Raw genomic sequence first — 27,357 nt, forward strand, 5'->3', positions numbered from 1 at the left:
AACCAACACAAATTCAACCAATTGAAGGCTATTGGGCATTGACGAAGAAAAATTTTTGAAAACATCTCTCGGAAGTCTTAACCGTTCAACATTTAGAAGAAAAAAAATCACCAAAACATATTGTCAAGAAGTCTGCTCCGAATCTAATGAAAAACGCTCGCAAGAAGGTTCACCAGCTAGCTTAAAATCGTGATATAGCGACTGTCAAGAATACTAGTAAGTTGTGCTTGTCTAATATTAACAGTATATAAAACATCAATAAGTCTTGGATTATTGGATTATTATTGTATCACTGAAAACTAGATGCATCCACACTTTCTGGGGCAGTCTTTATTGACAACAGTGCAATCGAAAGCACCTGATTACATGATAAAGTAAGAAAAATGCCCTGCTGGGTCTTGAATACAGTAAAAACTCAACAAATCGCCTCTTCTTAGATCCTGAAATGGATCCTGAAGAGCGTTCTGATATAATCTTACACTGAAACGTGCAAATCCGAAACAAAATAATCAGCAATAAAATTCGGTTTATATTGAACTACTAGGTTGCATAACAGTTCAACAGAAACTGTTATGCACTGACGAGTCGGAGACGAAACGTAAAGAAACAACAAAGTTCTGTTTGTTACGCTATGATCCATTTTCATTGAAATACAAATGGAGACATGTCTAATTGCGGGGCAATTTTCTCACCGACATTTAGCTAGCAATCCTTCGCATTTGAGAAATATACGCCGGACAGTGATAAACATCGAAGAAATAACGTTGAAAATGATACGTTGTTTTGCCTTTCTCATATAGAAAGATTATGCAATCACTGTGAAAACCGACTTTTGAACCGAGACCCGGAGGGCCGAGTGGCATATACCATTCGACTCAATTCGTCGAGTACGCCAAATGTCTGTGTTAGAAGATGTATGTGCGTATGTGTGTATTTGCACTAACTTTTCTCGGAGATAGCTGAACCGATTTTCACAAACTTAGATTCAAATGAAAGGTCTTGTAGTCCCATACAAAATTCCTGAATATTATTTGGATCCGACTTTCGGTTCCGGAGTTATGGGGTAAAAAGCGCTAAAAAAATGAAAATATGTTTTCTAACTTTTCTCAAACTTAGGTTCAAATGAATGGTCCTGTGGTCCCATACGTAATTCCTGAATCTTCCGGATCCGGAAATATAGTGCAAAGTGTGTTAAAAATTTTTACGATCACCGAAAGGGGCGAAAAATCGTAAAAACTTTTCTAAATCGACCTCAAATCTTCCCCAATTGAGTTTTTATCAGTAGACGGTCAAACAAACTGATTTCGATTATTCTTTTAAGAATCGAAGAAAATTATTTTGAAGAATACCACAGTATTATATATGATAGTATGATTGATATGAGAAAGGCATCATTACACCACTAGGTGGATGAAAACAGTTTTTTTTTATATTCCCACAACATCCCCTTTTCAGATCTCCAAAAATTCAAACGGTTCCTACAGGAATAATACAAACAACTTTTTCAGAAAACTTGGAATATGATCTGCAGGAATTAACGTATTATAAAACGATAGAACTTTTATTTAGTTCTGGCATGATCTACTCTTAGTTTTTCCCCAGTTCAGAACAGTCGAGAACTCGGTAATGCTCTCGGCACACTTTGATGCTAACATTCTAGGAGTTTTGAATCTGAGTTTTGATATCGTAGCACCATCAATAATAAACGTCTGCAAATTGAATGTATGATAACATACACTGAAATGAAAATTCTATTTATAATCATTAGATTTGTCATATGAATCATATGCAATATAATTTACAGAAGTTATATGGAAACTTATAATCTTTATTTAAAGTGTACGTTAAATCTAAATAAACGTTATCATGATGAAAGTTATAAGAATATCCCATATAATGTATATAGAAATCCGATGAAACCTAACTCGTTACATAATTTATATTTATTGGATATGTCTTATGAATCGTACGCAGATGGTATTTCACAAAAGACATATGACAACTTATAACCTTTAATGGAATTCTACATAAAATCTAAATGATGTTCAATAAATTTTATATCTTCATAATCTTTATGATATTGATAAAAATACCTTAATCGAGTTATGCGAAAAGTCGATAAAACTTAAGCCAATATAATTTTAATATTCATTACATTTTTCTATTAATCGCATGCTGATTATGTTTAATGAAAGTCATGTGAAAACTTATAATTGTCACTGGAAGCGTACATCAAACCTGCAACAAGGAAGAAAACGAGACACTGTTTTCTTAAGCTGAAGAAAATAACAAGAAATAATTTTTTAACTTAGACATATAATGGAGTTTATTTTTACGAAAGAATAGTTGTGAATCGTACTGCTTGAAGCTGATGAAGGAGTTGTGTCCACGATATTCATCAACTGCTCCAGGCAGTTTTTTTTAGGAAGTTCCGTTATTTTAAATCGCTGACAAGACAGCTCATTCAATTTTGTTCAAGGATATGCCCTAAGGGATTATGAAATAAATACCCGGTACGTCTCATCACTCTGTCTGTTCCAAAGAAGTAAGTGTACTTGAAATATTAAAATAAATTTTCATTATGAAACTCTTTACATACGAAAAATATAACAAGTTTTTGATAAGACAATTATTTTTATTGTTTTTGCTTCCCTTAAGCATCATTATCCCAGTATTTTAATTAATTTGAATCTTATATGTATCACTTATTCAATCAAATAGCAATCATTTGATCTATATATAACTGCTATATAGAACTGGGATGACCTCCATCAAAAGTTATAAATAAATTTTATGAAACTAGTCATATGGTATAGATAAACCTATCTATATTAATTCGAAATGAATATAATATGCGCTTCATAAATTGTTTCAATGTATGTTGTGTGGATATCTAGTAATGGTTATAAGGCGCGCCAATAAATTTGACCAAGACTGAAAATTTCATTCGTTATATGAAAATCTTGTAAAAATAACGTTACGAAGAGTTTTATGTTTCATAAGATTATATTAGATATTTTTACATGATGTTGAATACACTTTGTAACTATCAATGGAAATGCTAATAGTGAAAAATCATTAGAATATCATATAATGTGAAAATGAGAATTAAGATCAGTGTACATTACAAAAAAAATCCATTTTTTTCATGGCGAAGTTGTTTGCCTACTATTTCCGGAACTACCGAAATTATCAATCAATCATTACGGAAAATGCAATTACCCTCTCTCAGCAATCTACGTCTACTTTATATTGTATATTATTAACTATTTATTAGTATTATTTGATCAAAAACGAGAACGGAACAGAAATTTAATAGAAAGCCATTTACTACCCATACACAAACTAACCTTCTTCTGTATCTCATAACGTCGTGCTGAGATCCGGGCAAAGTTTCTTAGAGATCGAATTGTTCGTCACGAAACAAACCTGCTTTTTACGCTTAGCTGCTGGGTAAAGACCAGGAAATTCCGAAATATCATAGCTAGTGGCCCCTTGCCGGTGTCTGCTTTAATCCGGTTATTTCGGGTCTGTAGGTCACACTGGATTATGGCACGGTCGGCAGCACGAATTCTGTAGTTGTTACAATTACAAAAGTGTTGTTTTTTGTTTTGTTTTATAATTGCATCTCAGAGTCTTATGCATGCGACGGTGATACAAGCAGATTTCACTTGAATGTTTCTCTGTCGAATGCCATTACACCCGGTGTACCGCTACCGGTCACACGGAATAAACTATTCGTAGAGCCGAGTTCAGTGACTTCGTTACGTTCTGATAATCTCCCAGGCTGGCTTCGCTTGCTATACGAACAGCTTATAACTACTGCATTGTTTTATTTTGAAGTGAGCACAGCCTAGCCTACTGTTGCTGCATTACAAATTACTATCCAGTTTCACTTTTGCTTTTCACCGCAGGAGTGATCTCAGGTGGCGTTCAATAACAAAAAGAAAAACACTTTCTTTCTTTTCCTATGGTAACCACCGAATCACTTTTTCGCTTCGTGATTAAATATTAGTCGTGGCTCATACTACAGGTACTTTTTCTTTCAACCTATCAATATTGTTTAAACCCCTAGTCAATATTTTCATTGTTGGTAAGCAATCGACTTTCGAACAACATCCACCGGAGAAAAGTTACTATAACGGACCGACTGTCAGAAAACGTCTTTCCCCTTCTTGCAACAAATTTTACAAATGGAACTCATAACCGGCGGTGGCCTTTCGTTTGTTTGTTCATTTGTTGATGCGCGGTGAAACGCAGTTTCGCCTTGAAGTTCTGCTCCAATCTGCGCATAATAACATAGCACAGACCTATTTCAGGTTTTTGGTTTCGTTTGCCACTAACGTCAAGTGACGAAACCAAATCTCCAATCAACCTTGCTGGCAAGAGAGATACAAAAGCACTTCTACTGCTAAATGCTTTTTTTTTTGTTCAACGCGTCGTTAGTTCGATTAGGACTATTGAGTAATAAACGGAACTACATTCGTAACATACCTTTGGCATTCACAGAAACTGTTAGAGAAATATAAAACATCTTGAAACTGAGGGTGTAGTTGAATAAATTGTAAATTGTTCAGGCCATGTGCAACCTAACTCAACTGACCGTGGTTGAACATCAGACTTAATCGTTTGTTCGACGAAAATGAACCATGCTCCGTCAACCAGAAATTTATTAATCAATATATTTTTTATTGACAGTGGCTATAAATTATTTGGTTGATTGGTACAACCAAACAAGAGCTTACGGATTTACATCTTACAAAAACCAAGTTAAAGCATTCTGGAACCAATTTGGAAACATTATGAATCGCGAAACAGGATGGTTGAACTTGAAAACAGAGATGACAGTAGCACAGATAAACATCTGGTTCATAGAGTTCCTTCATCTAGAAAAGATATTTAAAGCCTGAGGGTCGCGTATAGATTCTGAATTGACTACGTGGTTCCCTCAATTCCCTTTGCATCTGTGTGTTTGGAAACCTTGTTGAGTCGATTTTATTTCGCTTCTCTCCTCTCCTTTTCCGAACGCTATGAAATGTATGGAAAACAAGCTATCCACAAAATTTTCTTTCAAATTATGATAAAAAACTATATTTTATTCAAACTAAAAATGGATCCTTTATTGTACGAGGTTAAACTTGAGCATAATGAAAACCGGATGAAATTTAAGTTATTCCTTCACGAATTTTCGAACTTTTGATCGAACGCTCTTCATCAAGTTCCGGACAAGTTGCACCGCATTTTTTGGACGCTTGAGACCAGTTTTTTGAACTCCTGCATGTTCCCAGCTGCCTTACCAGTCTTCTTGAAGACCCTCTTCACGATTGCCCAGTAACGTTCGATGGTCGAAGCTGAGGGCAATTTGGTGGATTGATATTTTTCTCAACGAAATTTATATCCTTTTCCGCAAGCCAATTGAGAGTGGTTTTGGCATAGTGAGCCGACGCTAAATCCGGCCAAAACAGTTGAGGTGTACTATGCTTCTTATATAAATGCAGTAATCTCTTCTGGAGACACTCAGATCGATAGATTTCTGCATTTATAGTTCCGATAGTGTAAAAAATGGTTGACTTCAAACCACAGGAACATATTGCTTGCCATACCAGTACCTTTCGACCGAATTTGTCCACTTGAATCGACCTGTCCGCATCGCTCACATTCTCCCCAACGACGACGGTAAAGTATTGTGGACCTGGAAGCGTTTTCGAGTTCTCCTTTACATAAGTCTCATCGTCCATCAAAACGCATGCATCCGGACACTGCAAAAGACGCGAATAAAATTTCCGGGCTCTGCTCGCTTCTTCTGTTCTACACTTTGTTTCGATATTTTCTGCTTCTTGGAGGTCTTCAGGTGATTTCGCCTCTGCGGATACGCTGGATCATTCCGACACTCGTTCCTGCTTTTTTGGCCAAATCACGAATCGACATTGATTTGTTCTTCATGATTAGAGCTACCACTTTCTGGTTCAGTTTCGGGTTGAAAGAACCGGGTTTTCTGCCTCTTACTGGTAGCTCATCCAAAGAATAGTGTTCCCCAAACTTATTAATGATGATTTTAACACTGGCATGATGAATTCCAAACCGCTTCGTAATACCCTTCTCACTTAAATATGTGTCCAGAACCTTAATTTTCACTTCCTTTTCAATACGCGACATTTTGAAAATGCAGAATTTCAACCGCACAAACAAATAAACAAACGAAAGCTGACAGCCAAACGCACAGCATGCTGTGATCTGAGCATAAAAAAACCATCACAAATACATGCGTACAACACAAATGTATGTGGATAGCATATTTTCGATACACTCCTTATCAGGAAATTAAAGCGGATAAAATGGCGGACGCATTGAAACTGACTGTATTTCACAGAAAAATATGAAACCTAATTTTTAATGCGACTACTAATACGTCTTATCTAAACTAAGTTATCTAGACTTCATCACAGTAGATTTATGATATAATCCTTTAAAGTTGAGATATTAGATGAACGAGTGGAGGTGTGCCACTCCAAGCGTTGCAATTTTCAGCAGTTCTTCAGTCAGAAAAAATACATCTCGAGCGGTAAACTTAATGAATCATTTTGAAAATTTTACACAATATTCTCAACAAAATTTTAAAGACATTATCAGGTAGAGTTTTCAACATTCATCACCGTTTCAATGAAAAATTTGATTTGAAAAGGGAAAGTATTCCAAAATTATACGTCTTAAAGCCTGTTCGCACTATACCGGGACGGGACCATCCGGGACGATTTTTTTTCCTCATCGGCGATGACTAAGCTACCGGCATGTGTAGGTATTGGAATCCCGGATCCGGGATAAAATCCATTTGGTTGGCACCGATATTCCTCGCCGAGTTTTTTCCAGCGCCGACGGTGCGAAAAACTCGGCGAGGAATATCGGCGGCAACCAAATGGATTTTATCCCGGATCCGGGATTCCAATACCTACACATGCCGGTAGCTTAGTCATCGCCGATGAAAAAAAATAAACGTCCCGGATAGTCCCGGATGGTCCCGTCCCGGTAGTCCCGGTATAGTGCGAACAGGCTTTTAAACGTACTATCCTCAACCCTTAAAGCTATACATATTTTCACAGATATGCGTTGTTCTGCCCATATTATCACCGATTTATAGAAAAATGTTCTAATGATTTGATTCACTTCATTCGATGTGATTTGTCATAAGCTTTTTATGAGTAGGAAAACAAACTGGTAAAATAATGATGAGATGACAATATCGAACATTTATAAGCGACACCAGATTTGTATTTCATCACACATAGAGTAGTTCAATTGGCAGGACGATTTCATTAGACGGGTTCGAGTCCCGACTTAGAAGTCAAATTTTCATTCTATCGGCTTTGCTTTGGAAAACAAAATATCGTTTTATGTTTGATGTAAATGATCAATGAGAGTACATTAATACACCGACGGGCAAGGATGGCTTTTATCGTATCAAAGAACCCTCACTAGCAACTCTTCACACGATTCAATCAGTGCCATCAAAGAGAGACGGATATCATCGCAGCAACTAAAACCTGGCATGGCTCATTTAACATAGATAAGACAAGAGTGCGAGAGTGAATTTATCTCGATGATCTGTTTGAAAATCAAGGTTAGCACGCTGCTATGGGGATTCTCTCTGAAGCAACAAACGGTCGCTTATTCTCGTTTCGCGATCCGATTCTATTCGGGCAGTTGATAATTGCGATAGAATCATTTTCTATTTGCCGCTTATTTGAACTATGTGCATATAACTTTTGTATAAGTTGTGTCTATGAAAATGGATGTGAATGCTCCACAAAAGGGTTTTAAATTATAGCAACATAGTATAAGAATCATCAAGTTGAATCATCGATTTGATTTTCTGCGATAATTGTCAACCTGCGATTCTCTCTTGGGAAATTTTTTTAAGGGCCATGTAATACTCAAAGTGTGAAGTGAAGCGAAGCAATGTAGAAAAATTCTCTCACGATTCATGCATTAAGAGACACGATTTCTTGTAGCATCTTCTACCGGATTGAAAATGTTGTATACAATATAGATGAATATCGAGCAGCTTCTGTCAAATTATTGGCAATCACCAACACTGCCGACGGGATCCAGGTTTGTCACATGTCAAAGTAACATATTCGTCTCTAAACTTAAAAGCTGAGCTATACGCAGATGAAGAGCAAGGATTCTACTTGCAGTAAATATTTCCAGTATATAAATAAATACCAATTAATTTCAGATAAAGACGTAGGGTCTATTTCGAGCATATTTACCGCTAGATGGTGCTCTGAGTCTCGACTTTCACACGAACAATTAGTTGTGAGCACCACATTGATTCACCAACCCTCAATGACACAAAATCAATCATTGGCATTGTTGGGCTTCAGAAAAAAATAGAATTTAAATACTGTTTTTGTGGTTTCACTCACATCGACAATTCTTAGAATACTCAGTTATCTATGCTTATCTCAAGACCAGAGATGGCATTTCACCAGAGTGATACACGCTAGAGTCAGATTTTTGCCACACCGAGGATGCAAAAAACGAAGCACCGCACAAAGAGGAAAGCGCACTTCTTCTCAGTGTCGAATAGACAGCATTTGAGTGTATGCTTGTGGTTAAAGCAGCTGGCGCGAGTGAAACACATTCTCTTCGCATGAATCGCTCACACGCGCTCTCGTCTAAATGCACCCAAGTGATCACTGGCGCGTGATGGTGAGCGAACACTTCTGTAAACTTCAATTAATAGAGATTAGATCTGGCCTTGCTATGAAAAATTTGCAAGAAAAACCGAAAATTTTACGATAAATTGTTTTATTTTGCTGATTTTGCGTGTCCACGATTCATCTACGAAAACCATACAGCAGAGTGCTCACCGGCGTGTACACCTCTGTGAAAGTATCTGCATCCACCTCAGAGAATTTATTTGCTAATGCTCTAGCACTTTGGTGCGATTCAGTGGAAGAGGTAAAAGGAAATAAACAAACGCACTCATGATGCGTGCACACTTTACACAACAGTGGTGTATAAATGTGAAAGAGAAGAGCTCTCGTTGAAGTTGTCAGTGCGAGGGGAGAAATTTTGCTTGCTCTTCGTCACACAGAGGAGATAGACATCTCTGCTCAAGACAATGACTCAACATGCCAACATTTAATTATAAATTATACAATAATTTTAGAATAGTTTGTTTGGTCCTAATCTAACAAACTCTACAAATTCTGTTTACCCTGTAGTTCCGGAATTGGAAGTAGTGTACACAAAAAAATTAGGAACTCCATATGAAACTGTATGACTTAGGAACTCCGTATGAAACTGTATGACTTTTCCTTTGAACTTATAAGTTTGTGAAAATCAATTTGGCCATCTTGAAGGAAAGCGAGTGAGATCCTTTTTGCAGTTTTTAATCACAATTTCCAATTCTTCCGAAACCGGAGCTGGAACGGTATTTCGGTCGCACTTAGCATAGAATAGCTAAAATTTTTATCAACCGCAGCGCCGTCTTTTACCAATATCACACAGCAGTAGCAGACATCCGTCACCGTTTCTTCATGGCGTGTACGAAATAGAACAAAGCTCGTATCATTCATGTTTTCATCTTCTTTCGGTGTTGTACATATTTTCAATCTCTATGGCGATTTGAAAACTTTGACACTCATCGCACTGTAACTGCGGAACCGGATGAAATTTCACAGTAGCTTTAAAGTTAATATGAGCTTCAATTCAAATCAAGATTTGTGAAAATCGGTTCAAGTATTCTCTGCGAAGTGAGTTCTTTTTTCTGGAGTTTTTTTTTCCTCAATTTCGGTGCTTCCGAAACAGTGAAAGGGGGGGCCAGTAATGCCGAATTAAGTTTTTATGCCCACAAACTAACAAGCGGCAAACTAGAAGAATTTATCAGACAGTTTTATGTGATTTGTACCTGTTTTTGACCATCGTTCGTGAAAAATACTAATGAAATTGGTAATTTTCCACTTATCACGCTTTAGTTCCGGAACCGAAAGTCGGTTCCGAATAAAATGCTCCAGACATTTTTAGGAAACTATAAGACCTTTCATTTAAATCTTAGTTTGTGAAAAACGCTTGAGCCATTTTAGAGAAAATGGAGTGCACACTTTCTCTCTAATTTTCATATATTACCATGTAACTCCGGAACCAGAAGTCGGATCCAAATGAAATTCAATAGCAGGCTATGGCACCATTAGGCCTTTCATTTGAATCTAAGTTTGTGAAAACCGGGTCAGCCATCTCCGAAAATAGTGAGCGGTTTCAGCTTAGCGGTTTATGTTGAACCACAAGGTGACATTAGTAGTGTTTCAATAGAAACTGCTACTACACTGATGAGTCGAAGACGAAACGTAAAATAAGTGTCTAGGTTTTTTTCCAGATCACTTGGAAGTAAAATCATTTAATGACGGAATCCGGTCATAATTTTGACAGCAAATTCTAATGTGCCTATTTTTTAATATTTAATCGGCACACGGCTTCATTCCTATAATTTTCCTAACAAAACAATTCTAACGTTTATAGAAAAAATCTTGTTTTACATTTGATTGCAGTCTGTAGTCTGTACTACATCTTTTTCGACATCAGTTTTTACAGTTTTCGAGTTACAACAATTTTAAGAAAATTTCATGTAAATCTCATTGCCCTTTTCTATAAATCTTGAATCTTGAATCAAATTTGTCTCTCCATTCGTGCACAACCAATAGGTCCTCATACCGAAGACCCAAATTGGAGCATGTCGATCCCGGATTTACCACTTTTTGTGCTGCGTCAAAATAGACATTGCACTTCAGTGTAACAAAGTGCATTGTAAATAGCGCCGACTTTACGTTTACTTAGCGGATTCTGCTGATCCGCGAGGTGGCATTAGCATTCCAACATAATCTGCTAATGCACTGATGAGCTGATACGATACGATACGTAAAACAATCAAAACAGTCAAGTGCACTTCAGCACGAACCGGTTCCCACTAGGTACCAAAACCTAAGTGACCTCTCCTGCTGTTAATTTTTAGAATTGCCCATCTGATCGCTAAGCCCAAGAAGAAAAGGTACAAGGCGGGCAAAGTGGATTGATCAGAGAAAGAGTGATGAAAGAGAGAGTTATACGTGATATAACATACAATCTAGGTAAGCAAAATATCATTCTGTCTCTGAATCAAAATCATTCATCAAGCTCCATCATAGATACTCCTATATGTAGGTATTTGTTTTATTAAAACTATATTTCGCATTTGTTTACTACAATAAGCTCCACCACGTATTGTTGCTATACTACGCTATCGAATGTTAAACTAACAGCGAAGAATTATGCAACACCATTGATCAAATCGAAAAAGCAAGAGTCACTTAATCGAAACAGCTTCCACTGTCTGTCGGACTTCGGAAGGGTACTGCACTTATTGTCACAGGGTTTATGGTGTCAGTCAGTCCACTTCATCCGGAGTTGGTGTGGCCGACACACGTGCGATCTATAATTTTTCATCGGAAAAACGACTAATAAGACCAGAATAAAGATAGTACCCTAGATTAGTGCCGCTTGATGCACCTAAGGCAACGAACTGTGATTCCTCTCACTCACTCCACTGACGAATGCCGCTGTCGGAATCATGATGACCGAATGTGAATTGAACTAGTCACCTTTTGTTGACACGACCTCGCTGGATCGACGATTACCGATCCGTCACTTATAATTAGATGGCGCAATCGCGTTCGAGTGGATGTATTCCGTTTCGGTAAATACCTTTATGATTGTTTGTATGAACAATCAATATTGTTTGATCGAAATAATGTTTTACTAAAGAGTCATGCTAGCTTGATATTTGAAGGGTTTCAAGGTGGAAGGAAGTGAGATCTGTTCGTCAAATTCCAAGAGTCAACACGGTAGGGATTTATTTGCTAATTCAATTCAATTTCGTTCAATCCAGTGACAAAACAAATCGCCCTGTTCAATAAAATATATGTGTCATCTGTCTATGTTGGCACTTTGGCAGCATATCGCAGGCAGCGAGTACAACTATGCTAACAATTAAAGGAGAAACGAGCTTTCTTTTCTTATTGTTAGGGACGCCTTACAGTAGCATCTGAGCTGGAGCATTTGGTTGAGGAACGTCGTTCTTAGACGGATTGGAGCAAGATGATGCACTCTCTATTTTGATTTTAAAGAGCTTGAAAGTGTGCTACGAAGGTTTAGTCTGCAGAGAATCGCCATCAATAAGCCCCCAAAATCAAGAAGTAAGTGATTTTTAAAAGGTTATTTATATTATTGGAACGTAGAATTAACGAACTTCGTTCCGAAAGGAACCTGCGAAATAGAGATCACTACATTCAAATATAATAGATAGGGAAAGAGATAGGGATCACTACATTTAAATATGATGAAAAACTCCAAAAATAGAACTCACTTCGATTTCCCTGCGATGATTGAACCGTTTTTCACAAATCTTGATTTAAATTGAAGCTCATATTATCTTTAAAGCTACTGTGAAATTTCATCCGGATCCGACTTCCGGTTCCGCAGTAACAGTGCGATGAGTGTCAAAGTTTTCAAATCGCCATATACAGGGTCCGGCACTCGAAGTGTAACCAATTAAAAAGGCCATAAATTCAGTTTGGAAAATTACTTTTACTTAGTTCAAAGTACAAAATGTGTAAAAATAACACAAAATTCAGAATCAATTCACTTTTGCTCGATATGACCACCTTTTGCCTTGACTTGATGACTTGAGAGAGCGAAGGAGTTGCTTCGTTTTGCCGAATGTGACTTGCAGGTATTTTGGCCCACTCGCGGACAATAACTTTTTTCAGCGCCTCGAGACTGGTGTATCTTTTAGTTCGGACTTTGCTCTCCAAAATGACCCAAAGAGAATAATCCATTGGATTCGCATCTGGTGAATTCGAGAGCCATTGTGTGGACGTGATGAAGTTCGGAACGTTGTTTTTCAGCCATTCTTGGTTCACTCGAGCTTTGTGAGACGGTGCCGAGTCCTGCTGAAACGTCCATGGTCTGCCACCGAAATGTTTGTCTGCCCACGGCTTCAAAGCAACCTCCAGAATACTTTCCCGATAATATGTCGCATTTACCTTGACGCCAGGCTCGATGAAAACGATTGGAGAGCGCCCATCTGCGGTTACAGCGGCCCAAACCATTATCTGTTGCGGGTGCTGCCTCCTGGTGGCCAATCGATGACTCAAATTCTCGTATGAACGGTCGGTCAAGTAAACCCTATCGTTTTGAGAGTTTACGAATTGCTCAATTGGAAAAATTTTCTCGTCAGAAAATACAATGTTCGGAAATTGACCGCTTTCGGCCAAACGAAGCAACTCCTTCGCTCTCTCAAGTCATCAAGTCAAGGCAAAAGGTGGTCATATCGAGCAAAAGTGAATTGATTCTGAATTTTTTATTATTTTTACACATTTTGTACTTTGAATTAAGTAAAAGTAATTTTCCAAACTGAATTTATGGCCTTTTTAATTGGTTACACTTCGAGTGCCGGACCCTGTAACAGTTCGGCTGAAAAGTTCGTATCGTTTAATAGAAACACACATTTTTTGCCAAAATTCGTTTTTATTATTCAACATAATTGCCATCAGAGGCGATACAGCGATTATAGCGATCTTCCAACTTTTCGATACCATTTTTGTAGTACGATTTGTCCTTTGCCTCAAAATAGGCCTCAGTTTCAGCTATTACCTCTTTATTGCTTCTAAATTTTTTACCAGCGACCATTCTCTTGAGGTCTGAGAACAGGAAAAAGTCACTGGGGCCAAATCTGGAGAATACGGTGGATGAGGGAGCAATTCGAAGCCCTAATCGTTCAATTTCAGCATGGTTTTCATCGACTTGTGACACGGTGCATTTTCTTGATGAAACAAAACTTTTTTCTTCTTCGAATGAGGCCGTTTTTTTTGAAATTTCGTCCTTCAAACGCTATAATAACGCTATATAATAGTCACTGTTGATGGGTTTTCCCTTTTCAAGGTAGTCGATGAAAATTATACCATGCGAATTCCAAAATACAGACGCCATAACCTTACCGGCCGATTGTTGAGTCTTTCCACGCTTTGGGTTCGGTTCATCGCGTGCAGTCCACTCAGCTAACTGTCGATTGGACTCCGGAGTGAAGTGATGGAGCCATGTTTCGTCCATTGTTATATATCGACGAAAAAAATCGGTTTTATTTCGATATAACAGCTCCAAACACTGCTCAGAATCATCAATTCGTTGTTGTTTTTGATCGATTGTGAGCTCACGCGGCACCCATTTTTAACAAAGCTTTCTCATATCCAAATATTCGTGAATAATATGTCCAACACGTTCCTTTGATATCTTTAGGGTGTCAGCTATCTCGATCAACTTCACTTTACGGTCATTGAAAATCATTTTGTGGAATTTTTTCACGTTTTCATCGGTAACAGCCTCTTTTGGACGTCCACTGCCTTCATCGTCTTCGGTGCTCATATGACCAGTACGAAATTTTGCAAACCACTTACGAATTGTTGCTTCGCCCGGTGCAGAGTCTGGATAACACTCATCAAGCCATTTTTTGGTATCGGCGGCACTTTTTTTCATCAAAAAGTAGTGTTTCATCAACACACGAAATTCCTTTTTTTCCATTTTTTTCACAATAACAAAAGTAGTTTCACTCAAAATGCAATATCTCACAAACTAATAATCAGACAGCTGTCAAATTTATACACGTATCTTTTGAAGGTTGGTACTAACTGAAAATGGTATGGATTTAATTCTAGTGGCGCCCTCTCATTGAAACGATACGAACTTTTCAGCCGATCTGTTAGATTTAAAATATGTACAACACCGAAAGAAGAAGAAAACACAAAACGAATGATGCGTGCTTTGTTCTATTTCGTACACGCTATGAAGAAACGGTGACGGATGTCTGCTGTGTGATATTGGTAAAAGGCGGTGCTGCGATTGATAAAAATTTTAGCTATTCTATGATAAGTGCGACCGAAAGAATAAACGAGTGCCATTGAATTAAAATTTATTTGAAAAAATATGCAATTTTCACAACCGGTAGTGCAGTAAAACCGTTCCAGGTCCGGTTTCGTAAGAATTAAAAATGGTGATTGAAAACTGCAAAAACGATCTCACTCACTTTCCTTCAAGATGGCCAAATCGATTTCCACAAACTTATAGGTTCAAAGGAAAAGTCTTACAGTTTCATACAAATTTCCTAAATTTCTTGTGGATACTTCTTCCAATTCCGGAACTACAGGGTAAACAGGATTTGTAGAGTTTGTTAGATGAGGTCCGAACAAACTTTCCTATTTCCAATCAATGAACAGTGCTTTTAACGAATTCCTCAGTGATATTTATGATGTTATAAGTAATATGAGAAAAACATCATTACACCACTAGGTGGATTAAAACAGGTTTTTGAAAATGAAAAAGCTGCATCTGAGAAAAATAATAATCACTCACAAAACTAGAACTGTTCACTGATTTTTTATAGAAAATAGTAATTTAAACACAAGAATAAATGAAAAATGTAATTACGTATTGCTTGTTAAAACAATACAATTCATAAAAAAAAACTGAGTTCTTTGAATTGATTGCACAAAAACGAGAAAGACTACTTCTGGGAGAAAGATCATTGTAAGTAAATTTACTACTTTTGATCTGTAGACTCAAAAAGAAGTAGTTTTAAGATCTATTTTTCATTTAGACTTGAAGTTTTTCAAATACCTGCAAATCGGTTTAGCTGTAACTTTTCCATTTTTTAAAGGCCCTAAACCCATGTCGCTTTCAAAACCATGTTCAAAATTAAAAAATTTTCTAACATTTTTTTCGGTAAATTTTTCAATTTTTAGAAAAGCATTCATCCTTTTTTTAGAGTGTATATTCTACCGATTTCCAATGACTTCTTCTTAGACCCAACAAACGGTGTCTCCAAATGGCTGAAGATGGAGCCAAAATTTCATCAAAATCGGAACAAGTTGATTCTGATATGTTCTTCTTTTCCACTGTGAATTTCTGAAACTGATTCATAGATACAGCAAGTCTTTTACCGGCAGAATGTAACACATGGGCTGAAATGTCCCGAGCCTAACTCAAAATTAACTTTATTCACCAACGTAATCTCCATTAAGAGCAACGCAATCATTCCAGCGCCACTCTAACATTTCAGTACCACTTTTTACCCGGTGAACGACCAAAATTATTAAAGCCGGGGTAAAATAAATGATATAAAAAAAAGTACCACTTTTGTAGAACGATTTATCTTTTGCCTCAAAATAGGCCTCCGTTTAAGCGATAACCTCATCATTCGTGCGAATTTTCTTACCGGTGAGCATTTTTTTCAGATCTGCGAACAGCCAGTAGTCGCTGGGAGCCAAATCTGGCGAATATGGTGTATGTGGGAGTGAATCGAAGTACAATTCATTTAGTTTTGACATTGTTTTGATTGACTTGTGACAGGGTGCGTTGTCTTAATGAAACAAATTTCCAAGAAACGGTCGGTTCTCTGTAATTTCAGCCTTCAAACGCTCCAACAACGCATTATAATATTCACTGTTAATGGTATTTTCTTTCTCAAGATAGTCGATAAATATTACAACACGCACATCCCAAAAAACCGATGCCATAATCTTTCAAGCCTATTGTTGAGCTTTCGGGTGCTTTGGACGAGGTTCGCCAGTTGCTGTCCTCTCAGATGACGATCGTTTTGATTCCGGAGTGAAGTGATGAATCCATGTTTCATCCATTTCCACATATCGTCGCAAAAATTCCGGTTTGTTACGTTTAAACATGACCAAACATTGTTCAGAATCATCAACATGTTTTCGTTTTTGGTCAACAGTGAGCAAACTATGAGCTTTCTGATAGTCAAATGCTCATGTAATGTAAAGCCAACACGTTCTTTTGATATCTTTACGATGTCAGCTAACTCACGCAACTTTACTTTTCGATCATTCAAAACGATGTTGTGGATTTTTTTAATGTTTTCTAGTGTTACCGCCTCATTTGGACGTCCACTGCGTTCCGCATCATCTCTACGACCACGGTAGAAGTCAGCAAACCAACGTTTTATTGTTGTTTCTGATGGAGCGGAGTCTCCATAACACTTTTCAAGCCATTGTTTAACTTGAACGGTTTTTTTTTTCACCAAGAAGTAGTTTAAAATTAAAACACGAAATTATTTTTGATCCATTGTTCTGAAAATAACAAAAGTAGCGTCACTCTTAGCACAGTAACTCACAAACCAGTGAATAGAATATCATGAAATTTAAAAAACTATCTTTTAACAAATTTTTTCAGTGTTGACTGAAAAAATGATGTCTGCAATAAAACTAGTGCCATCTATATGTTAGTGCAGGGACTTTTCAGCCCATGTGTTACTGTTATCAACAAAATATTTCTCAGTTCAATCTATCGAAACGATTATTGAAAAATGTCATTTGTATGAATAATCGATGTAATGTTTTATTAAGTGTTTATTTGAATTCAATTAAAGAGTACTACGATAATAAATATGATAACATCAACTTGACGTATCTATTCTCATCGTGTATCAGAAGTAAACTTGCAAATCTCTCTTAACTTTAATGTGTGTCTATGTATGTGTAATCTTTATTTTCTTTATTTTACTTTTTTATATTTAGGAGCAAGGGAAAAGCCCGCTGGAGCTGAGATTTTTGTTCTCCTTCTCCAGCAGGCGTAAAACCTTCTCATCTTTGTATCAACAGATAACATTTGTCCAAATGATACATAACGAAATCTTGAATTACTCTTATTTAAACTACAAAGCTAATTAACAACTATTGATATCGTCTAATTATCTAAATAAAACTAGCGGGAAAAACGGATTTTAATGGTGTTACGATATAAATTTAAATCAAATTCATCAGAGCAAGTATTGAATACGCGACACATACTCGAAAACGGTTCATTAAAGCCATAGTTAGTTCTAGCATGAGGGATTCTGAGAAAAGGATTAAACCACAAATTACGCCGATGAATGTCAAAACTTAACTGTTGTAGGAGATCTGCACAATCAATTCGAGATTGGATGAGGTCCGCGACGAAAACAGCTTTCAGTGTATCACGGCGGACAGATAGCAAATCGAGGTGTACGGAGTCTACATCGATTTTCGTAGCTTGGGAGATTCAATGGATCTCTCCAGGGCAGGCGACGTAAAGCAAAACGAATAAACTTGGGCTGGACAGTTTCAATGCGCAGCTTATCAGTTTGGTAATACGGTGCCCAAACAAACAAACAGCATACTCCAGTGTAGAACGAACTAGAGCGCAATATAACGATTTCAGGCAGTATATGTTAATGAAATTCTTTGAGATGCGAAAGATGAAACCTAGCATCTTGAATGCCTTAGAGAGGGCATATTCTATGTGATCTTTGAAACTAAGTTTTGAATCCAATAACACTCCTAGATCCTTAATTGATGTCTCTCGTTTTAGTACAGCTTGCGAAATAGTGTAATCATACGTGATCGTGGATCGTTTACGAATAAAGGAGATAGCGGAGCATTTAGAGCTGTTCAGGACCATTCTGTTGACGTTGCACCAGTTGGAAAATACATCCAGCTGTGACTGCAAGAAATTTGAGTCTTTCAGATCTTTGATGAGATGAAACAGCTTGACATCGTCGGCGAATGATAGCTTCATACATTGCAATGCGAAATTCAGATCATTTAGATATAGCAGAAATATGAATGGTCCTAGACGGCTTCCCTGAGGAACGCCAGAACTCACGATGAATGATGTAGTAACGACCAGTCAGATATGATTCCATCCAATTGAGAAAAGGGCCGCTAAATCCAAGCCTGTCGAGCTTTGCAATTGCAATTTGATGGTTAATCTTGTCGAATGCAGCAGTGAAATCTGTATAGATGGAATCAACGTGATGTTGCGCTTGCATAGATCGAATGATATATGATGTATATAGAACAAGATTTGTAGACGTAGACCGTTTAGACATGAAACCGTGTTAAGTATCAGATATGTAACTGGAGCAATGAAGTCCAGAATTATTATTTCAAATAGTTTTGAAACTGAACATAATGCAGTAATTCCTCGATAGTTTGAAATAAGGGATTTATCGCCTTTCTTATAAACGGGAAAAACGTAAGAGTTTTTTCCAAGATTCGGGAAAAAATCCAAGCTGGAGAGATAGGTTGAACAGTTTTGTCAAAGGTACAAGAAGACTTCTGCAGCATTTTTTCAACACTAATGACGGAATACCATCAGGGCCGGAACATAATGATGATTTCAGTTTCAAAAATGCATTGTTAACGTCAGCAATCGTAATCGTAGGATGAGGACCAAACGATGAACGGAATGGAACATTGCCGGTGGCCATATCATACCTACACTCAAATAAAAATTCATGTTCGATTTACTTGAAAAATCATTTAAGCTGTCAAATTGAATATTTCACGTGACGAAAATGATAGTTATGCGAACATCTCCAAAAATAATAGAATCATCACATAAAGTTTAAATAAATTGACAAAAAATCAAATCAAATCAAATCAGTTTTGAAAATTAGCTAGAAATTTTTTTTTAAGTAAGAATTTCTTTTTGAATTGAGATTTTGATTAAAATTAATATGTCAACTATGCCAGTTTTGTCAACCTTACAAACCCACACCCACGATGTTATCAACTGCTGGTGGTTTTTCCAGCCATTGAACTTCTATGAACTTTTTCTGAAATGAATGTTCATTTTTTCATGGTAGGAATCCTTTGATTTATATAAAAATCAGGAAAAATCTCCATGTGACTTCAACCAATATTAAAAATAACAATTCTCTGGTATCTAAATGTTATATGAACTGATAGGTAAATGTGATATGCACACTACACTACATTTTATCCATGAATCACGCAACTTTTACTGGGTTATGCATTAAACAGCTTCTAAATGCAAAACATTCACATAACTTCATTGTTTGGCTTCATTTGCTCTTCGTCCGTCCGAAGAGCATTGAAGCGCATGAAGCAACGTCATGCGCCAAGCTAGCGAAACTGTTGAAAATTGTCAAATCAACTGTCACCGATGGAATAATTTGTTGTAAGTAGAAACTAATGATTAAGGAATGCAATGAAATAACGATATAGTTTTGGATGGGAAATTTTTATTGAACTTATTTCGTATTATCGAAAGAAGGATTCGGCGCTCTGCAAATCTGTCAATAACTTCATCAATGAAACCGCTCCGACGTTGCAACTGAGACAGCAATTTGTTTTTCAACTGCCATAAGCATAAGCCACTAAAGCCACTCCTGAAGGTGTGCATACAAGTTCTCACAGATCCAAACGCGACTAAAAGAACAACAAATCAAAAGAACAGAAAATAATTGAATGCGGATAAGGATGCAGTTGATTTCTTCAATTTCACCGGTTGTGCAGTGCACAAGGTGCACATTAGGACGAGACGCCATTGAATATGATGTTCGGAGAACATTTATCGACAACCAGTCTGTTACGTCAAAAGTCAAAGCGTAGCCAGTGCTTTTAAACGCATCCCCAAACTTTCTGTCCGAGATATCGTAAGTAAACAAATAATGGCATCTGAAATCGTGCATCGAGCTTGAAAACAAGCCGAACAGTCGATTTATAAGAAGTCAGCAATTTCAAATCGTTACGATAAGCAAAACAAGTCGACCAGAGTTTGTCCATGGAAGCTTGATCACATGGCACAGGAAAATGATACTTACGTGACGACAGATATTAAACAGCTCCCGTGACAAGGAAAGAGGAAGTTTTGCAACGATTTTTTAATACATTAGTTTATCGAAGCTCTCAAAAAATATCTCGTGTAGCAGAACATACGTTCCTACGGTTCAAAGAGCGACATTTGCATTGCGACCGGGGCCATCAACCAGGGAAATTTATGAGCAGAAGTTTCGATTTATTTTAGCTGAATTTGGCATCTTGCCATTGAGGAAGAAAAAAGCCATGGAGTGGTGAGCCACGATGCGTTCCGGCAGTGCCTAAGAATTTGAACTCAGCCAAAACGTCAGGATTTCGCTTAGTAAAAACTATTGGGCCATCTTCAAGCGAAACCATAAGATGACGCGAAAGACAGTTGTCAGTGAGTCTTGACAAATTGACGTTCTGCAACAAGTAAAGTACCATCGAAAGGTCCGGCAATTTCAATTCAACGAAAAAGTGAACATTTTTGCGTCAATTTGTATGAACTGAAATAGAAAAAGGAACATGATTTGAATTTTAATGAAAATACATATCAATTTTTAATCTTAAAGCCTTTGAATTTAATGTTTGAAAAAATAGAGCGGTATTAGAAGTGTCAATGCCCAAGATTCGTTGTTCGCAAGTTCCAGTTCCTTGCAGGGGAAACATTTCATAGCTGAGTCCTTTCAGAATCCAAAAAATCTCAACAAACCTGATAAATCAAACTTGAACACGCAACTACACAAACCTAGTAAATTGTCCAGCTTGCCATAGCATGTCATTGAGTTTTAACTAGAAAAGCACTGTCCTTGAACGGTCACAAGCGCCCTTCCGAGGACCGGTTTTGCCGGTGCATCAAAACCGTCAGGATTGGATCAGAAGAAGAAAAAACTCGTGCATACGCTCCGCTTATCGGTTGGCTGCGGTCGAATGCTCAAGCACCCAATCGATGCACAGTCTGCTTCGGTAACCAACAGAAGTAATGAGGAAGTGTACATACTTTTCGTTCGGTATCTCAAGGTAATAACAAGCTCTCTGCTAGGCACGATCCATGACCTTATCACTTGCCCTTGGCATTGCCCACGAAAGCGATATGAAAAGGGTTGCTTCGGAATGAACTTTACTTCACCGGGATTTTGTTTCGTTTCTCTGGTTAGTGCCGGTAATTAGCATGACTTTACTGAGTTGTTTGGTTCGAATGCGTAGGTAAATACGTACTCTTCATCTTGGGAAGACTGGTGAAAACAAAAAAACTGTAGGGTTAATCATTTTCCGTATATTAGATGTGTAATCGACCGGCAAGGCTATTACGCGTGAAACGTTAGCCCAATGCAGGATGAATTCACTGGATTTGAAATAGTTGGATGATCTCTTTGGTAGAATGATTCGCAGTAAATTTAATTATTCCAAAGTTATAACAACAACTCTTTCATTTTTGCTTCAACGCTAGATAGAATTTCTGAGGATAGGAATAGTAAAAAAATAATCAAAGTAATCAATTCTATCTCGATTGATTGTTCTGATGTAATAAAACAGTTTAGCCATCCAAGTAAAAGTTGTTTTTTTTTTATTTTCCTCCTTCTGAAAAAGGCCTCATGTAGTTTCGTGTATTAACTTTAGAGCAAATTCAGCAGCTAGAAGTTCTATATGGAAGATCTATAATAGAACAGAAACTGGAACGAACGTATCCCCAGCAAGCCGTTCTTGCTTTGTTTATTCGACCAATTCTTCTGTCAAATTTAAAACTGCTCTACGGTGCCGTTCTATTTTTTGTACATTTGAAACACTAGTAAAACACTGTTGGGGCTGTCAGTTTTTCTTGTTATAAAATCTAGATTTAAGTTTTGTAACTGACATAAATTATGCATCTAGAACTAGAACACTACTGAATATGCCCTTATTACTGCATCGCAGCAATTGGTTGTTCACGATGTAGAATTAGCACTGGTGGCGAGATAAGGCTGTGTGACAGCTGGTATGTTGGGTAATTCCCTGGTTAGCAGGTTTGCACCAGTCTATTCCGTTTTGATTTCGATGAAATCTCCAACATTTTTTTAAATACCTCTCATCATTGTCTGAACACTCTGTTCATAAGCTACAACAGCCATTTTATTCTGTCACCTCTCTTCTGCTCTGAATTACTTCGGAAGTTTTTTACAATTTCCGCCCTACAATTGCCAAATATCTTTCGATCAATACTGTCAAATATTAACGAAATTGAGGGCCGTTGGGTAGGGTGAAATCATTCCGACGAAAAAACCATCGTGTTGTCACAGTACCACTAAAGTGTCACTCAACTATAGTGGTAACTAGCCAAATTATACCAAATCTTTAAACTACCTACGTGTGCTTTGTATGAGTGATGGGAATGTTTTCTAGATAGTGTTGGGCAAATCATGATCAGAAAAAGTTCATTTGACTATCACTCATGAAAAAATCAGTTCAAGAGAATTTCCAAAAAAAAAACTCAGTGACTGAAAAAATCACTTCCGAGATTTTAATTCATGAAACAAGCATTCGCAAAACTCAAAGTTCACAAGTGATTTTTTGTGTTAGCTAAACTTGATGACCAATTTTCACCCACAGCATATAGCTAAAAAGATAATCGAAGAGTCTTCGATGATATTTCGATGCTGAATTTCCACTACGCTTTAGTTCGGCGCCGAAGTGATTCGTTCAGGATTTAATTATTATATTTTCATCGATAATAAAATCTTTACTGAATAAATTCGCAAATGAGAAATAATAACTGCAATATTTTCGAAGCACGTAGTCAATATGAACAACAATTTTTTTTCACATTCCAAATAGTTATAATAGTGACGAAAGGCTGCTTTGATTCCAGCTGACTGATTACACTAAACTATTCAGATGATAATCCAATAAAACGCTATTTAGCATATTCATAGAAGTAACAAGAGCACAGCATTGTCAGCATGTCTCGAACACACAGCGGGCGCAGTGTTTGAATGGCGCGTTTGAATTGGTGTAGTGGTAGTCTGCGCTCCTGTTACCTTTGTGTACGTTATTCAAGCTAAACTGGGTAATATTTTATAATCATCTGCGTAACATGCTTTGTGAATGTTTTTGTTATCATTATAATTATTGTGAATCACAGCACTTGATGCTTCTATTAATGACATTACTTCATCACCAATATTGATCCTCTTTCAACTACCTTACGCACACTGAAAATTTACAGAAAGGTTCAAATTTTGTTCATCGGTGAATTTTTCCATCTTGTATTTTTCAAAGGGTTGAGATTTGAAGGCTATGAAAATACATTTCCCAAAAATCTTCTGTTCGAAAATCATATCAAATATATTCAATGTGCGAACTTTTTTTTTTTCAATATCATCGAGCAGATTGTTCGCTAGTGAACTTTTCACAACCGATTTTTTGCCAGTGAAATCAGTTTCAGTGAGAATCGCGGTATCAAAAAATCAGTGCAGTGTTTTTCTCCAGTGAGTTTTCTGATCTATGATTTTGTTTTTTGTCTAAAAATCACTTAGGAATAATTTCAGTCGCGATTTTCGAAAATTTCATTAATTTCCAAGACTGCTTCTAGAGTCTTAGTTACATGAATCATTTTCAAGATACAGCCAAAAGCTTATTGTTATATACCAAGTGACGACCATCAATAGAAATACTGTTCCTACCAGTATTTCTCAAACATATAAACAAATCAATTTTGAACTAATAACTGATAAGCCTTTCTTGGAGTACTTATCAAAAAGGCTAATGATTCCGAACTAATCAGTTTTTTTTTTCAAGTCTATTCTAATCAAACAATTAACACACTTCGAAAAATGTCTGAACCCTTCCAAAATGGCAGCATATCTAAGCCATTTGATATTCTAACTTGATATGCGACCCAATAGTAGCTTTTAATGAGTCTAAACAAGTTGAAATCGGTTAAGCCATCTCCATCTCTGGTATAAGTGAAGTGACCGACAAACGTTATATCTCCGAAACTAAAAGTAACAGCCAATCGATCTTTGAACTTGATTTACTGTCCTCATGTAGCTTTCAGAGTAGCTTAAAACTTGTCAAATCGGTTTTGCCGTCCGTGAAAATTGAGTGGCGGAAAATGTGCGTTTTGTCGATTACGTCACTTACATATATTAATATATTTCCGTAAGTGATAGCCATTTGTTTTTCGATTTTGATTTACAACCCAAGAGTAGCTTCCAGATGAGCTTTAATTTGCTAAACCATCTCCGAGAAATTTGAGCGGAGAGGAAAATTTTTGAAAGATGCACATACAGACATTTTTCGACCTCGTCGAGCTGAGTCGAATAGTATAGAAAACTATTATCCAACGTCAAACATCGACGTTTACCAATGCCAAAGCTATCGAAAGTTTATTAATCTGAATAGAAACCTTTCATGGGATCTTTTTCTATGGTTCCAGCATATTTGCCATCAGTGTTGGTGATTGCCGAAAATTTGACAGAAGCTGCTATATTGCTATCTATATTGTATACAACATTTTCAATCTGGTAGAAGATGCTACAAGAACTCGAGTCTCTCATGAACCGCGAGAGAATTTTTCTACATTCCTTCGCTCCAATTCATACTCTGAATATTTCATGGCCCTTAAAAAAAATTACAGTCTGATAATGATCGTTGCTGTGTGGAATTCCCCAAGAGAGAAAATCGAGTCGATGATTCAACTTGTTGATTCTCATACTAGGTTGCAATATTTCAAAACCCTTGTGTGGAGCATTCACATACATTTTCATAGACACAACTTATACAAAGATTATATGCACATAGTTAGAATAAGCGGCAATAGTAAAATGATTCTATCGCAACTATCAACTGCCTGTACAGAACCAGATCGCGAAACGAGAATAAGCGACCGTTTGTTGCTTCAGAGAGGATCCCCACAGCAGCGTGCTAACCTATGATTCTCGAGAGAAATTCGCTCTCGCACTGGTGTCGATTCTATGTTAAATGAGCCATGCCGGGTTTTTGTTGTTGCGATGATTTCCAACTCTCTTTGATGGCACTGATTTAATCGGTGAAGAGTTGCCAGTGAACATTCTTTGATACGATAAAAATCATCCTTGTTTGCCATGCCTCCCTATTTCATCTGAGCTCCTATTTCCATCTCATCTCTTCATCTCATTTCTTTGAACATAAATAATATTTTACAACGTACCTGAAAAAAACTGGGAAGTATTTTAAAATGATTATTTAAGCTATTGTCACACTTTCCCATTGAAAGAAATGGTTTTAAATTCTTCGGTGATTGTTTTTCATTTAAAGTAAACTCACTTTTCAATTTAGAACACATTTTCGTCTCAAGATTTACAGTTCGTAATTTTTCTGAATATCTACTAATCGATTCGTCTCAAAACATACAGTGATCATGTTCATTCACACAATTACTATTGAATGCTGGTTGACTTCATAATTAGTAACGTTCACTTGCCACTTGTTTAATTAACGATTAAAAACTTCAAAAACTACCCGACAACCAATAAAAATATGAGATGAAAATTTTCCCTTGATTGCGCTATGTCATTTCATTTAGTTTCGCGAAGTTGCCAAGTTTTCCTAGATTGTCACCAAAAAATTTTTTTTTTCTTCAAATTATCATCAACAAGTAATTTTTTGGTATCCGTGACATTAGTTTAATTATATTATTGATATTTATATTTCAATAAAACTGTTCCGACTTGGAATATTACCAGAAAGAGCGTGTTAAATACTAATGAAATAACCATTATGGCAAATCTAGTAGCACAGGTTTAATTCCGCTATATGTGAACATAACGCTGTTAAGTGTGTATGATTGCACAGAGATGTTCTATCTGTTTTCGCTAATAAAATGAAATTTCTAGAATAAAATGATTTTAAACGATAATTCTTCATATCTCCGTAAGTCATTGCGGCACTCACTAGAATATTCCACGAGGAAAATCTATACAATACAGATAAATCTGTATACCTTATGATCGAAAAAGAACTGGAATTTTATTAAAAATCCTGTTTTAATCCACCTAGTGGTGTAATGATGCCTTTCTCATGTACATTTAATATTGTGGCATTCTATTCAAAAATTTTCTCTTCGATTTTTGAAAGAAACCAAGAGATTGTTTGTGTATAACATACAGAATAAAACAGTGCTATGATTGCGTAAGTCATCCTTAAGAAAACGAAGTGGGTTCACTATTATATGCACTTCCGGCACCGGAACCCGAGAACCGGTATAATCAAAGTCGGTTCATACGGCCACCAACTAACATGACATACAAACTCTACTAGTACGCACTCTGAAACAGAGATGGCATTTCACCAGAGAGATACACGCTAGAGTTAGATTTTTGCCACACCGAGGATGAAAAAAACGAAGCACCGCACGAAGCGGAAAGCGCACTTCTTCTCAGTGTCGAATAGACAGCATTTGAGTGTGTGCTTGTGGTTAAAGCAGCTGGCGCGAGTGAAACACATTCTCTTCGCATGAATCGCTCACACGCGCTCTCGTCTAAATACACCCAAGTGACCACCGGCGCGTAATGTTGAGCGAACACTTCTGTGAACTTCAATTAATAGAGATCTACTGGCCTTGCTATGAAAAATTTGCAAGGAAAACCGAAAATTTTACGATAAATTGTTTTATTTTGCTGATTTTGCGTATACACGCTTCATCTACGCAAACCATACAGCAGAGTGC

At 37.0% G+C, this 27,357-nt stretch overlaps 1 protein-coding gene across 2 annotated transcripts in view; it reads right to left on the reverse strand.

Annotated features, from left to right (window-relative positions):
• The window catches only part of LOC131432753 (long-chain fatty acid transport protein 4), a 90,435-nt gene that overhangs the window by 21,988 nt on the left and 41,090 nt on the right, over positions 1-27,357 (reverse strand). Inside the window, exon 1 of one of the 2 annotated variants that reach the window (XM_058599252.1) lies at positions 3,351-4,189. The exons of the other annotated variant lie outside the window; for it this stretch is intronic. The gene's annotated coding sequence lies outside the window, so the exon portion shown is untranslated. Of the gene's footprint in view, positions 1-3,350; positions 4,190-27,357 lie in introns of those variants that run through there. 2 annotated transcript variants of the gene reach the window in all.

Source organism: Malaya genurostris, chromosome 2, assembly GCF_030247185.1.
Source record: "Malaya genurostris strain Urasoe2022 chromosome 2, Malgen_1.1, whole genome shotgun sequence".
Taxonomy (NCBI): Eukaryota; Metazoa; Arthropoda; class Insecta; order Diptera; family Culicidae; genus Malaya; species Malaya genurostris.